At 34.8% G+C, this 16,395-nt stretch overlaps 1 protein-coding gene across 1 annotated transcript in view; it reads left to right on the top strand.

Annotated features, from left to right (window-relative positions):
• Positions 1-347: 347 nt before the first annotated feature.
• LOC124637281 (RING finger protein nhl-1) overlaps positions 348-16,395 on the top strand; it is a 101,723-nt gene continuing 85,675 nt past the window's right edge. Inside the window, exons 1-2 of the mRNA XM_047173625.1 lie at positions 348-417; positions 4,966-5,040. The gene's annotated coding sequence lies outside the window, so the exon portion shown is untranslated. The remainder of the gene's footprint in view (positions 418-4,965; positions 5,041-16,395) is intronic.

Genomic DNA, 16,395 nt, shown 5'->3' with positions numbered 1-16,395 from the left:
TAAGGTATATAAATAAATCATAATATTTTATTTACTTTTTGTTTCACAGTGTATATTCCAATATTAATCGAACCTTGTATGAGCATCTTAAAGTTTTGAAGTTGTAGAATAAAAGTAAAAATATTAAAAAAAGCTATCTTGAAGAATTCAGGTAATTCATCATACTCGAACAAGACATGTTTACAAAAACTTTGCACTATTTACAATAATGACACAACACGAAAGTCAAACTTTAAAAAAATAGCAAAAACTAGACGTACTGACACCAAAACTTTATAAAAAAACTACAATGTCATCCAGATATGTATACACCGGCACTCCACACGAATGAGTGTCGCATCTTTTTTTAGAATTTAGCGAACGAATCGCGACTGGCCGAATAGAAGCAGTATCTTTGCGTTAGGCGCGCGCACTACAGTAAGTTACCAAAGAGGTTGCATTCTTAAAAAAAAAAAATGCAATGACAGCTCAGCGAAATTTCCCGCCGAAATGATCTGTCAAAAAGTTTTTAATATTTTTTATTAAAATTAGTATAGTTTAGTGAGTTTTTAATTTTGTGTATTTTTTTTTCGAGTATTAAATATTAAATTAGTGTTCGGTCATGTTAATTACATAAGTGATAGTGACATAGTGATGATTAGTGGCAATTATTTTGTGTGTCAAGTTCTTTTTTTTCGTTGCTGTGTGAAATTGGAGAGTGCCCAGGCGCGACATATCTATTTTAAGATTGTTCTTTCTAACATTTTATTTTAGATATATTTAACTAACACTAACATCTGCTTTCTGTCTTTGATCTGATGTAAAACTTAAAAGTTTTTATAAATTTAGTTATTTCTGTTAAGCATCATTATGTTTATGTCCATAAAAATACTCTGAAGTTCTAAAAAAAAAATCACTGCTAAATGCATAATCATTTTTATTGAATTTAAACCGACTGTTATTACAATAAGTAATATACTTACATAGAAGTTGCATATGGAAATATTTCGCCCTAGATCATCAATGGATTTTTTCTAACACTAGCGGCGTGGGTGTCATGCTTTCAAGTACATTTTGTGTCGTACTTACCTTGATCCCGATTTGTAAAATACTGATGATTCATTAATTCATAATGTTCTACTTGACTAAAAATTTTGACGGTAATGTTTCACTGCCTTTTTGGCTACTTGCGTACAGCTAAACTATCGAAAACATATAAATAAAATACATAACAAAATGATAAACGACACAGTCAGCGTTGACATAGAAATCACAGCTGCAATATATCAAACCAATCCTCACAGCTTGTTAGCTCGTCTCTTGTTTTATTACTGCCTCAAACTGCCTCAAACAGAACATTCAAATTGCTTCCGCGAACGAACCTCAGAAATCCATCCACTATAGTCACGACAATTCCCATTCACAAGGCGATTTGAGTCACACACTGCAGACTAAACAGTTTGACGACAGTTGGCCCGATAGTTGGCAAAGTTTTTCTTGATTCCAAGCAAAGTTTTAAGTCGGTCTGATACCGGCTAAATACCTGATCTCTGTAATGTGCGTACTACCATTCATCTTCATACTGATTTACGAGCCCAAACGAACTATCGGCCGATTAAAAGTTTACAGTGTGTTCTCAGTCTAACCAAAACTATTCAGAACACCGAAAATACGCGCCGTGAAGCTAAATAGCAACCGCTATAAATTAATGGCTATATTAATTAGTAAGGGTAATTTCTAAACGATTAATATATGTGAAACTATTCAAGGCGACGTTATAAATTGTTATGTTTTCAAACGCTAAAGCAATGGACTTGCTATACTAATATAATATTGTAAAGAGTATTTCTTTTTTCTTTGAATGTTTATAATGAATATGAATAAACTCAAAAACTACTGGACCGATTTTAAAAACACTTTCACTATTAGAAAGCTACATTATCTGTAAGTGACATAAGGCTATATTTCAGGGATGGCGAACCTTTATTGACTTGCGTGCCAAATCAAGTAAAAAACATAACTACAATTATAGAGGCGTGTCTTTATGACAAATAGTTAACATGAAACGGTAAAAGATTATGAAGAAGAGACTTAATTGTCTTTGATTCGAAAATTTTCATAAAAAATTTTAACATTAGCGCTCAGATATCTTAATAAAATAGGCTCTCTTCGGGATATGGGAAATAGTTGTCATGTGATCTGATTGAATGCACGAGTACGTGGTTATGGTACATAATTTCAATTGAAAACTTGCAAAATAATGGCGTGCCCAAATTATTTAGCTGCGTGCCACCACGGGCACCTGCTATATTTTATCCCGGTACGGGCAATTGTTTCTACGGGACGCGGGTGAAACTGCGGGAAAAAGGCTAGTAAGTCGTGTAGTGAATGGGATTTTCAAGGCTCGCGATTAAATGTCCGTATTTTTCGTGTCCCACATACTTTATAGCTGTGAAGATTACAGTAAAATAATTGCTAGTGAGTTTTAGAAAAGTTTAGTTAGAATAATGGCTTGGTTTTATTTGTGAGGATAGATACGTGCTTGGGGTTTTAATGTTTGTAGTACTAAACCAAATTAAGGCTAGGAAAATTGTCTTGAAGCTACATATTTTATGTCTTACTATTTTATCTGTAAGTGCAATTATTTATTCGTGTCTTACAATATGAAACTGTCTTTAATTCTTCTGATGAATGACAAAATACTGTACGATTCGCTCATAACGTCCTTAAATTTACATTTCTACGTACACGGTTTAGCAATATTACCATTACTTCATCAGATATTTTACTGTCTTGCTACTGTTTTTGTAAGTACTTCTTGCCATTACTTTTTTTTTTCATATTTCATTAAAAATACAATCAAGCTTCGAGATTTTAGACATAATACCAGTAATTTCTTTGCAATATAAGATTAAATATTATGCTAAAAAAATGTAGCAGGTACTTAGCGGTCATATTAAATTTTTACAAGGACAGTCTGACTAATGGTCCATACTCAAAACTTCTCAAGTTCAAAGTCACGCAAGTTAAATACTCGTTAATCCATCTAAGCTTACCTTTGCCTATCTGAGAACGCTTAGTTGCTACATATAAATTAATTTACGAAACTGACTCAACAAAAGGGTAGATTAATTGTGTTATGTGAAACGAAACGTTTGGTTCGTGAAACTTAATGTAGGCTCGGAAGCTTGTTGATTTTAGGGAAGTGTTAGTTTCGGATATACGGATAAAATACATTTGAATGTAAGCTAATAAATAGCCGCTGAAAAAGCCCATGTGATTGTAAGAGTCGGCAATTTTTTTGCTCAACTTAGGAAGGCAATTGTTTCTTGATACATTTTTCACTGGTAGTTCATGTCGATTGCATTGCAGATATTATTATTAAAAATGTATTTAGTTAAAGAAAGAACAACTTTTTCCACGATGATAAGGCGTCGAAAAAGTAGACGCTATACTTAGAGTAAACAAAAAATAAAGATTTTAGTAATATCATCACTATCTTGTATGATAAACTCAATACGCACCTTTTGGCAGTCAGGTAAACTCAGTCAAAAGTCCAACCAATCTGTTCATTATTTCAAACATGTAAAATTAATTATTATAAACATTTTCGTGATTGGAAATCAATATTGAGGTAATTTGCAAGAAATGGTCTGTGAAGTTTCTACTTAAACTTTCTTCAGAAATTCCTCGACATTTTAATGTATTTGGCAGGTCTAATTTGATATTGTGAACGGAATAAACCCATGTTCTAAAATAGGTTGCTATGGAAGAGTCTGTAGCAACGACTTTTAGAACAGTGGGCGTTTTTATTAGGTCTGTCCTTAAAATTTTGTCAGTGTTGAAATAGTAAATTAGATTAGTACTGGTACTAGTAATAAAATTACATTATTTGGGTCGAATAATTAATTTTTGGTTTTAACATACACGTGTATCTAAGTCTTTACTATTTTCGTTTTTTTTCTGCTTGGTTATTAGCCAAATACTTTGGGTTTGATCTCGAGAAGTTCCAATGCCTTACACTGAGCGACTGCCTGTCTAACGTTCTCAACTCAGTTAGCCAGAAAACCCCCTGATTAGGTTGTTAAAAACTCCACTATTTATAATTTATTTCCAAACTAGCCCTATAAGACTTTCGACTCATTACCACATAATATGGTTTCATCTTGAAGGATAAATTATAGTCTGATTTTGCTTCCAAACGTTGTGGCCCCGTTTATTAAATTCCGTACGAGTAAACATAGGCATATTATTATCTTAATCACCTACATATTCAAGTTAAGCTATAATTTATGTACAACATTAAGTTCTAGTCCTTAGAGCATTATGCTCGTTTGCAGAAGGATGTTGCTTGGCCGTGGATTTATTGAGCACAGGATAAGAAATAGCAGAAACATACGTACGTTATTATAACTGCTGTTAGTTTTTGTTGTTAGTCATTTAATTCTTATATTTGGTATGTATAGATTGAATAGTCGTTGGGTGAGGAACACATAATAAAAACAAATAAACATGAGGACTTCTAATTTATCTACTTATATTTTTATTGGCCTATTGTAAGGCAATCTATATTAATTCAGACTTTTACTAATAACCGCTTACTCGTGAGTCTTATCCAGAGTTTTGTTTTAGCTAGGTATGTTATAAATACTAAACGTTTAAAGGTCATGTTTAATCTAAATTATAATACCTAATATTTTATCTAATATAATGTTTATAATATCAAATAATTGGCCCTCAATAATTAATTTGACTTTGAAAATCAGAATACTCCTAATTTTTACCTAGATACGGGAAAAAGTTCCCTCGGAACGCAGGTAAAACCACTAGGCACAGCTAATTGTGATAATAAATTCGCAGACCCAAAAAAATAAACTCGGGCACTCTCCAAAATATAATAACTTTAGGTACTTAATTAGACCATAAACTTCAACAGCAAAAACATCTGCGAAGAAAGACTGTCATAGACAATTCTTTTTTTTCCAGGTGCGCGGCCATAGTGAACGAAAATAGCGGTAGACGTGAGAATAGACAACATGCTGCTACTTTTTCGGTTGAGAGGTAAGATTGATTGCATTTTTTTCTCTTTTCCCGCCTTTATTTTCGAGTATTTCTTTCATTAGATGGCTGTGGTGATATTTTCGTTTTATGTAGCGGAATTTTCACTTGATTTACTTGAAGTTTAGAATAAGGTTTTGTTTGAGACAAAATTGTTTATTTTCGCCATACAAATCTGAGGAGTTTTACGCAAAATGTATTGTGTGATAGCGTGGATCCACAAATACAATATGTATAACCAAAAAACAAAAGTCAGAGGCAAGACTGTAAGCACCTTATTTCGATAGTCTAACGACTTAGGCCCGGTTGTTCGCTCAAGCTCAGTTACGTCAAGATTAGGGTTAAATTCTAGTTACAGTAAAATTAACAGGGTTTAAAGTCAAAAAGTGTTGAGGTACCAGTTAGTTTTACGAACGTTAAAATTTCATAATAAAAACGTCAAATTAACCGTGGTCAAAATTGACATCGGTCAAATTTTAACTTTGACTTTACCGTAACGTACGAACAACCGGGCCTTACAGATACTTATCTGTAGTACCTATCTGTAAGGTATTTGTCATTACTTGTATCAAAAATCTTTCTGTAATAAATAAATCAGCACATATATAAGTTGTCGAAATCCGTAGTAAACAGATATATGATCGTTCCCAATATTCTATCAATCTGTTGACTATGGATAGAATTTTAACATTAGCCTTACAACAGTAATGTCAAAATCCTACAAAAAGTTAGCAAAACAACAACTAAGTACCTATATAGAATATTACGAACGGCGGATAGGCGATGTTCCGAGTTATCTTTAATACCCCAAGACTTATCGACTTCGGTTCAATAATAAAGGTTACCGTATTATCTGTGAGTTAGCTGCTTAACGTGAGGTAACGACTTCCAGCTTAGCTGTCGTCAGCTAATGGCAGCGCTTAAGCTTTAATCGCGTCTTCTTCGCTTAGTTACCGATATCGAAGAATCACCGGATAATATGTGTTTTTAAGTACCTAAGCATTATTTTTTGTTGTAATCGTTTTTAAGAACTGTGAAAGAAAATTTAATTTCGATTGAAAGTGCGCAGTATAGAGGCCGCACACAAGTAGGTACCTATGGCTCACCTGCTTTCGTAAAATAAACAAATGTGAAAGTGATTTTATTGCCTGGATACGTTTACATAATACGTCGTACCTTGTAAATTGAGTTAGGCTGCTTTTAACCCCCTGGATGGACGCACGATCTGACCAAGGTTACCAAGAAGCGGTGGATGCGGGTTCATGAAGATCCAACATATTGGCGAACCTTGGGGGAGGTCTTTGTTCAGTAGAAAACGTTGGCTGAAAAAACGACACCTCTTACCTCCTTTACCTGACGACTGGCAGCCCTACCAACCTGACCTTTGTCCCATCAGGTGTGCCAGTAACTCGGTATGTATTCAGCGCTGGCACGCCACACTTCCTAGATTCACCTGTGCGCAATGTATTTCATCATCAGTAGTATATTTGGACGCTTATTTTTAGGTTTTTATTTATGGTTTTTTTATAGTGTGTTTGGTAGTGTATGATTCATTTGTTGGAGTAGATATTGGTGCTGTTATTGTCTGTTCGAATTTTATGTATTTTTAGATTCGCCTCTTGGAAAAAGATGAAAAATTAGCACTATAATTTGTAAAAGCAATATAATCTTATGTTAGTCGAGGAGCCTTTAAGGTACAAACAAACAAACTTTTCCTCTTTGTTCTATTAGAAAAGATTAATCATAAAAAATAGAAAAATATTGCATAAACCATAGAGACGTAATTTTCGCAAAAATATCGCTATATACGACATGTTTAATTATTCCTCATTGAGGCAAATCTCTTCTAGAAAAATGCAAATGCTACAAATATATTTTTCTTACGATCTTTTAAATAATCGATGTCTTTCACTAATATTATATACCTTACACAAAATATACCTTCACGATTCCAATATAACATACGATGATAGATTTAGCGCCACTCATAGTACGAGCATTTGGCAATCACAGCCGATATTCGGTGCTAAATTATAATCACGTGCCAAGTAATTGGATCAATTATTGGCTGGCATTTGTTTTGCTACTTCATACCTTTGTGATTTGGGGTTGATAGTATATTCTGAGGTTTCATTTGTGGATGATATTATTTCATTGTTCTGAACTTTATTTACACTATTTTTTTTAATATTTGCTATAAAAATAGATCAAGTAAACGGTTAATCAAATTTAGTTTTTCACAAATTCTCTAAAAACTATGCAATGTTTGCGTTAAAAATAAATTAGCTTCCAAATTAATAACAGTCACATTCTTTTTAATGCGATTTAGTCTATACCAAGCTTGATGATTTTTCTCTAGCTGAAATCTCTCAAAAGCTAGTAGAAAAAATACCCTCAATAAAACTATTTTTTTATTCTTGGTATACTGCCAATAGCAATTTACCAATTGACATAGCGCCGTTCTGAAGCCAGTCGACAGTTAGTAAAAACTAAACATTTAACAAAATAATCCGGAAGAATGTTAGCTCACAAAAAAACAAATTACAATGTAGGTAAATATCGAGAATTTTATCGAAGTGATTGGCGAGTTATTTCAGTATCGTCGTCTTAGAATGAAAACCTCGGAAATGTATTTTTTCTCAATATTTTTTTATTGCATTTCTTTGAAGATAATCGTAAAAAATATGGAATACTAATCCTTATCCTGAAAAATGCATTTTTTCTCAATATTTTTTTATTGCATTTCTTGGAAGATAATCGTAAAAAATATCGAATACCAATACTTATCCTGAAAAGTTATCTCTTGCACTTACGAGGTTTTCACTCTAAGGCGTCGGTATGTTTTTTCTTGGAACATGCAATCAAACAGTTGGGAATCTCTTTGACAAATATTTTTTATGTTGTATTAAATAGTATGGAAAAATATGATGTCCATTATTGACGCACTGTACGTCATTTTAAACTTGCAGCCTGTGGGCTCGTTATACGCAACGGTCTTTGAATGCACTACGAGTTCAGTACAATAACGCGTTCAGGGCGTTGTTGGGGCTGCCGCGCTGGTGCAGTGCGTCGGGCATGTTCGCGGATGCGCACGTGGACGGCTTCCACGCCGTGCTCCGCAAGCGGTATGCCGCGGCGCTCTGCAGGCTGCGCGCCAGCACCAACACCATCCTAGCCGTTATAGCGGATAGGCTGGACTCTTGTTACGTCCAACACTGGGTCAGAGCCCATGCCATAAAATGGATTTAAGTTTTTTGTTTTATTTTAAAGTATGTTTTTATTGTATTTACTAACACTAGTTTTAAGTTTTTTCAAGTTACTAACATTCTATGGACTTGTGGGTCTGCAATAAAAAGTTTTTATTTTATTTTTTATTTTATTTATTTTATTTATTGGCCATAGATGTAAAACTCTTAAAATTCTGAAACAAATCGGGTGCCATTGCATATTATAAAAACTCACTGTATATAAAGCGTATATTTATTTAAACACTAGCTGATCCCGCGAAGTTCGTATCGTTCAAACCTTCCCTGGACCTCTACAAACATTTTAAAACCAAAATCAGCTCAATCGGCCCAGCCGTTCTCGAGTTTTAATCAGACTAACGAACAACAATTCATTTTTATTTATATAGATAAGCTCTTCAAACTAAAGTATGAAATCAAGTGCCGCTTGTAGTATTTTCGAAACAATACGACCTTCAAACTTGCAAGTAAAGAGCATATTCATTTTTGAAGACCGGCAATACGCTTATGATTTATCTGGTTTTTTGTCTGTCCATAGGCGGCAACAGTCGTATCACATAAAAAACACATCAGTTATTCATTAATACGCAAAACTATGTGTACCTAAAACCCACTCTTATGTCGTAATCCCATCAGATCTATACTTCAGTGCAGCTAAAATTACCCAATTTTATTTTTACAAAATGTGTGTTAGCCGGACATGCCAAAGTCAAAGACATTCAGATATTTGGCTCTTAGCTAATACGTGGGAGTGTTTCAACGTTATACTTCGGCCGTTCAGAGAATGCGTTCCTGACACCTATCAGTTAGTCACGACTAGTGATGGGCACAACATAACACTGAGTTCGTTACCGTTCCTTCAAAATGAACCGCCGCATTATTTTAAGATTATTTTCGTTTTAAATTGGCGGAATCATTTGTTTTATATTTTAGTTATTTAAGTGGAAACCAAAAAAAGGTAATATTCATATAATAAAATTGTTTTATTTATTCTTTGTTACAAGTACATTGAATTGAATGTGCGAACAGAATATTAATCAGACTCCGATTTGCTTGAGGAGGTGGTGTCTTCATCATCATCTTCGCCTACATGTATAATTATATTATTATCAATAACAGAATCAATCCTGATATCTCGGTCTAACAAAAGCCGGGTAATCAAATAAAAACAGATCGAAAACACTTGAAAAACGTGGTCTATGCGCACGAAACGACAACGGACGACTGTTTTAGCGTCACAAAATGGCGGCCCATAACGCCATTTGGGGTTACCATTTTTAATCTAAGTATAAAAATGCGGTTTGGTCATAGTTTTATTTTTATATTTCATAAACGTTATAATTAAGTCTTATAGTCCATTATTTTCCAATTCTTAAAAAGAAAATCAAAACGTATTATTTTATATTATAACTGTATAAGAACAGATTACGATACTTGCCTGATATTTTTAGCACAGCACTACAAAATATAAACCGCTGACATAACCTTGTAATAGCGCAGTATAGATTTAGAAAAATATTGTTTACCAAGTTATTTGACACTCAGTTTGGCACAAAATTATAACATTCATTGATTATTGATATAATAATGTTGTTTTAATGCTCCTCAATTGTTAAAACGGTAAACAACCAGCAAAAATATTTTTATCGTAACTGCAACGCCATTGCAAAGTTACGTCGTCAGTTCAATCGCGACGTGTCAGGAACGCATTCTCTGAATGGCCGAACTATAATATCTTGTTCAGTGAAATAAACTAGACTTAATGGCGTGTTTGAATTAATATTTTAGTGAGTATTAGGTGAATTACAGCATATTTAAAAACTTGTAGACGGTAATTTGCTTGCCAAAAGATGCTATTACTTACTTTTTTTATTTTTTATCTAATAAGTTTTTTTTTGGAAAATGTGCAATAATTTAATAACGCACACTATCCAAAACTCCCGCGGTTTCACCCGCGTCCCGTATTAACTACTTTCAGTACCGGGATAAAATATAGCCTATGTTACTCGGGAAGAGTGCAGCTTTACAATAGTGAAAAATTTTTGAAATCGGTTCAGTATTTCGGGGCCTTTACAAACAAAAAAAAATTGTATTAGTATAGATTACATGACGTTAAAATTCCTTGTATACCAAAACTAAACAGCTGCTTAAACGACCTTTTTTTTTTTTCCGACTTCAAAAATCATCAGAGGGAGTGTCAGACTCTTACTGACTAAAAACCGTCGTGTTCCGTCATAGGCCTTTTATGTACCAGGGCCGCGGTATCTCTTTCGAACAACCCGCAGCCCCGGCAGGCCTTGGCCCTGCTGGGCTCCGCTGGGGTTGCTGACATCTCTTTGAGGAGCGCGTGGAACAACGCGCGCCGTCGACACGGGTCTGTCGTCTAAGTAGACAGAGGGACGATGAGCCACCCGAACTCACCGCCCACAGACCCACGCCTACGGTGGCCGGGAGTCATCTCGCGACACCCGGCGCCCATGGTGTCTACCTGGTCCAGCGCGGCGGCCGGGATGAGAGGTGCGAACTCTCTGGCGTTCCGCCTCCTCCTTCTCGAGCATGACCGCTTCGCAGAATGCTTAAACGACCTTAAAACCAAATAAAACTGGAAGGTAGTAAAAAAACGGTAACAGCCAGTATTACCAGTCTAACTTGGCGGAATTAAGTGAAATGTATCGCGCATCAAGTTACCATCTGCCGCCTTTGAGCATTTAACTTGCAACTTAGTTTGCGAGAGGTAATTGTATTATTGTCTGTATGTAGGGTGTCCGTGGTTTTACATTTTAAGAGGACATTTTTGGTTTTGGATTGAAATCATCAAATAAAAAGTTTTGGGTGTGGCTGTGTCTGTCGTTTACTGAACACCAGGAACGTGGTAATTCTTCCGAGCAATATCAAAGCCGAAGTTTCGGTACACTTGTATTTGCGACTTTATAGTTACAAAAAATACCGCATAAAAAGCACTATTTACAGTTTGTTTTTAAGTATTCTTTCTCTTGATTCCGTGTATCGGATTGATGCTGCCGAATTGATAAGCCGAAAATCGATCTCAGTGGCGTGAACTTGGAGAGGCCTATGTCCAGCAGTGGACTGCGATAGACTGATGATGATGATGATTGATGCTGCTCCTAGCCAGTCTATGTATTGCTATAAAACAAGATATGCTTACATTTAAAATTTTGAAATTACATATTTCAGAACTAAGTTCATTTCAGAACTTCAGAAGATTAAGTTTTTCATAATTCAGAACATAAAATAAAGTTAGAAAAATATTGGTCTGGGAAAAATCTCATATCCAAAACCCATTGTCACCCTACCCACAAGTGTGTAAAAGCAATATAGTTCCCTTGTTGGGTCCTATTTCACATCATGTACAGTTCACTTCCCTTTAACAACTTTCTTCTTCTATACGTAACTACGCCAGTTAACATATAAATGTGTAGCGTTACAGAATACTTATATCACCCGCAGACTGGAGACTAAACAGTCGGCCGACAGTTGACCCGATGGCTAGCAATTTTTTTTTATTAACACTTTCCTTATTGCACACTAAACAGTAAATACGCAAAGAATTCAGATAGGTTATGTACAACGGCGAGCTTAACCCAGAATTGGGTTCTCTTTACAGCCAACCTTAAAGCGATACAGAGATTCGATAGAGGTAGGGTAAATTGAAGGTGCCCAACAAATATGAAATACTAAACAAATATTCAATAACAATAAACTAAACACATGTTATGTAGTAGAGTTACACAATATATAAACATAATACATATACAATATACATTAATATATAGACATAATACGTATAGAATATAATTTATATTTTAAAGTAAATCTAGATTCCAATCAAAGTTTTCAGCCGGTCTAAAATCCGATCTTTGTAATGTGCTTACTACCATTCATCTTCATATTGATTTATAACCACAAACAAACTATCGGCCGACTAAAAGTTTGCAGTGTGTACTTGTACTACTTGTACTTGGCTCAATATTATTTCAGTTTGTTAGTACTTCGCTCGGCTCTTCTCCCTTTTTTCTGTTTCTTGTTTTGTTTCTTGTAATTGTTATGTTTATAGGTTTGGCATTCAAAGCTTCCGTTGGGAGAGTAACGGTTTGTTTAGAAATTTATGTTTTTTTTGAGTACTAGGTACTACCGGCTTATTTCTAATCGTAGGAATGTGCTATTTTGGTAGTTAGATAAGGTGTCTTAAATTATCTTAAAAAATCTGATTGATAGATATCTAACTCAAAATTGGGGTTTAAAACTGTACTGTATCGTCTTTGAACTGACTTATCCGTATTCATTATATCATCATCATCATCAGCCTTTCGCAGTTCATTGCTGGACATAGGCCTCTCCAAGTGCACGCCATTCATTATATCACCCGTTCAATATTCTTTAGGCAAATGCACTACAAATTTTGACTTTTGCTCAGTAGGCATGGTGCAAAATAAAAATACGAGATGCACAGTCTTTAAGCACCATTATTAATACAATTCAAACAGCAAGATTTCAGCTCACCAAACATCCCAACTATCTAATTAAGACAGAATACGTTCGCTATCAAAATGCAGTTGCACTTAGTTGTAGATATAACCTATCTCGAGAACTCAGCTCGAAGTTCGTTTCCCTGCGGCTTGCGTAGGAGAGCCAGAGACGAATCTTAATACCTAGTCGTAATGAAAATTTCCTAGTGATATGTATTTTGGAGAGGTGTGAAGACGATATGGGGAGGCCTTTGCCCAGCAGTGGAACAATATAGGTAAAAGAAAAAAAAGAATTTTGTATCCTAGAGTGCGATATTCATTTGTTTTTCTGGGGTATGCTTAAAAATAGATTTCTTAGTGTTTGGACTTGTGGAGGCAGTTCTTTTGGGCAGTATTGTGTATTAGGAAAGGGAGTATCATAAAAATGATTGGATTTGCGAAAGTGTAAGATATTGATGTTGTTTAAGTTTTCTCTGTTTCTACAAGAAATCTGTTTTTGACTATTTACTAGTAAGTTTAGTTAGGTTCAGTTTTGTTTTTGTAAGATAAACACACATCCATACATACAAACTTTCGTCCTTACAATCTTAGTAGGATTCCAATTGTTTTTCAATCTAATCTTTTACACATTACACAACAACGAGGTAACAAACTACAAATTTATTATACAAATTAATTAATTTCTACTTAGGTGTTGGGTGGGCTAAAGTTAAAGTCTGAAATTACTTGGCAAAGCGACCCGTGGCCTAAACAACTTAGAAAATTACTTGGCGCGCTTAAAGTATTCCGAGATATAAAGTAGGTAAACTAAGACACAAGTTTGTAAATGGGACAGGGTTTTTTATTACAAGTCCGATCGTGTGCAGGTTTTAGCTATATGAAAATGGATGCTGATGTTGCGTGATTGGGTCATATTCTAATAGATGAATATCGTTAGCTTAACTTTTTTTATGTCTTATTCATGTAAACAGGATTAACCGTAGGAAAGTAATGATGATTTATTCGCATGATAATTATTATAATATCATATACTCACTTTGATATGCACTTTCGAAACTACAATTCCCTACAACATTTCTACTTACAAAAATTCCCGTCCTCTACCACTTTTACAAAGCAATATTTTCTCAAACGCATCGCTGCGTCATTGCTCAGAGAAAACTCGTAGGCACTATAACAGTCCAACCCTGCACAACTACTGTTTAAAGTAAGCTGTGTTTCATGCCAGTTTTCAATGGGTATAACGTATCGTCGGTTAGATGTGAACGAAAAAGTGAATAATATGTATCGAATACAAATAAACTACGCAACGCTCGGTCACTTTTTGCGGCTGTAAGTCATTTTGTTCTCCGTGAATCCAGCTCTGCACAACTACTGTTTAAAGTAAGCTGTGTTTCATGCCAGTTTTCAATGGGTATAATGAACTTCGTGATTCGAAGCACGGTCGACTGCAATTGACTTGGCATGGCGTCTGTACACGAGGTAGGATGTTGGTCTTTTGTTCTTAGTTTAGCTATTTGTTTTGTTATAAAGTTCGTTTTTAGTTTCTTTCTTAATTTTGTTCGGAGTTGGTTTAAAGATCCCAGGTATAGTCGTCGTGTATCGTGTGTGAGATAAAGGCTTCTTGTTTAACTCATTTATTTTTCTTAACTACATATCTTACTAAAATTGTCTGATTTTATTTTTTTATCAGATCTTACTGAAATAGTTTATTTATTGTGAACAAAGTACCTATTATAATAAGAATCTCAGGGACATTAAAAATATTATAATTTAGCCTTAAAATTTTGTAAAATTAATAACATCAAAAACGTACTTTATGGGCATTTAACCTTGTGTTTAGAAAATATTTTTCAAAAACTGTCTCAAAAATACAACCCTAATAAAACATTGTATTCTTGTTTCCGAATTGAAACTCGGAACTTCTTAACCCGGTCTCGTGTTCAGAAAATTGCATTATCTGGTTAAAAGCAAACGTAGCTACATTATATTCAGTACAAAACTCAGTGGGGTTGCGAACAAACTGTGTTAGTCGTGTCGATTTAACTTTATTAACGAAACTCGCCTTTCGGTATGTACTGTGGTACATATATAACTGTTGTATGATAAGATATCGTATCTATGAATGGAATATGCAAACTTCAGAATCGAGAACCTTCTTCTTTTTGAGATATTTTAAGAAATTCATTTCTGAAAAAAAAAAAAAAAAAAACTTAGGGAGCTTAGTGCTTACTCTGATGACATAGACCATTTTGTATTATTTTCATTTTTCAGTTACGTACAATGAAAACTTTTTCATACCTAGTCACACCAGGCTTTGTAATTTTAACTACAAAATATTTTATATAACATAAAAAAAAAAAAACATTTTACCTAAAAAACAACAGACACTGACAGCTAGACCTCTCAAGCATAAGGAAAAACTCGACCAAAACTGAAATAAACAGCGAGCAGCGAATTACATTAAAAACGATACTGTTTCTATCTCGACTCGATCTTAGAACGATAAACTTGGAACACAATACTTTTGCAAAGCTTTATGTTTCTTTTTATAGGGGATACAGTTAAGATTACTCGCACACTGGAGACTTTTAGTCGGCCGATAGTTTGTTTTGGTTGTTTCGGCACGTTCAACTGTAGATCCCGGCTGTCATTTAACATCCTTGGCAGTCATTACGGGTAGTCAGAAGCCAGTAAGTCTGATACCAGTCTAGCCAAGGGGTATTCAGCTGCCCGGGTAACTGGGTTGAGGAGGTTAGATAGGCAGTCGCTCCTTGTAAGCAATATCTACTCAGCTGCATCCGGTTAAACTGGAAGCCAACCCCAATATAGCTGGGAATAGGCTCGGAAGATGATGATGAGTCTGTTTTGGCTTATAATTCAGTTTATAAGTGTATGGCAGTAAGCACATAACAATTACAATGATCAGGTATTTGATCGGTATCAGATCGATTCAAACTTTGCTCCATCGCGTCAACTGTCGGCCGACTGTTTCGTCTGCAGTATGCAGTCTCTAAAACTTGTACTCCGATAAAATTTTATGAGAGGCCATTATTTTATTTTTCTTTTCGTATAGATGAGGGTACTTTTGAATTAGTTACAGTTTGTTCTATTTAAACGTAGTAGTTACGTGGACAAATAACGTAGAAAAATATTTGTCTGTGTTTTGGGATTTTATAATTTCTTGCAAAAGTAATAAAATAAATCGATTGTATTTTGTGATATTGTTTTTAGTTGCATTTTCTTAAAAAAAAACTTTTTTTTTTAATATAAAATCTTTTCATAACGCAACAGAAAAAGTTATGTCCCTCCCAGGTGTACCATTCACACACATAAAACACCCATACAAAATTCCCTTACATCAAAAGAAAAAAAGAAACGGCAAGGTGTTGCCAGCACAATGCGCGTGACGTCACAAAGTGGGGCAATTAACGCAGTCATGCGTTGACCGCCGACGACTGCGGACGTCCGTAGCCGCGCCTCTCAAGTGTTCACACTACGCAGTTGTTCTCTTGTTTTATATTTAGCACCTATTTATTTTATACCAGCTTTTCTCAGTGGTTTTACCTGTAATTGGATAAAAAGTGGCCGATATTTAATTCCGAAATTGCATATAATTAGTGTAA

The sequence above is a fragment of the Helicoverpa zea genome, chromosome 16 (genome assembly GCF_022581195.2).
Source record: "Helicoverpa zea isolate HzStark_Cry1AcR chromosome 16, ilHelZeax1.1, whole genome shotgun sequence".
Classification (NCBI taxonomy): domain Eukaryota; kingdom Metazoa; phylum Arthropoda; class Insecta; order Lepidoptera; family Noctuidae; genus Helicoverpa; species Helicoverpa zea.
This window is presented reverse-complemented; position numbering and strand designations above follow the sequence as displayed.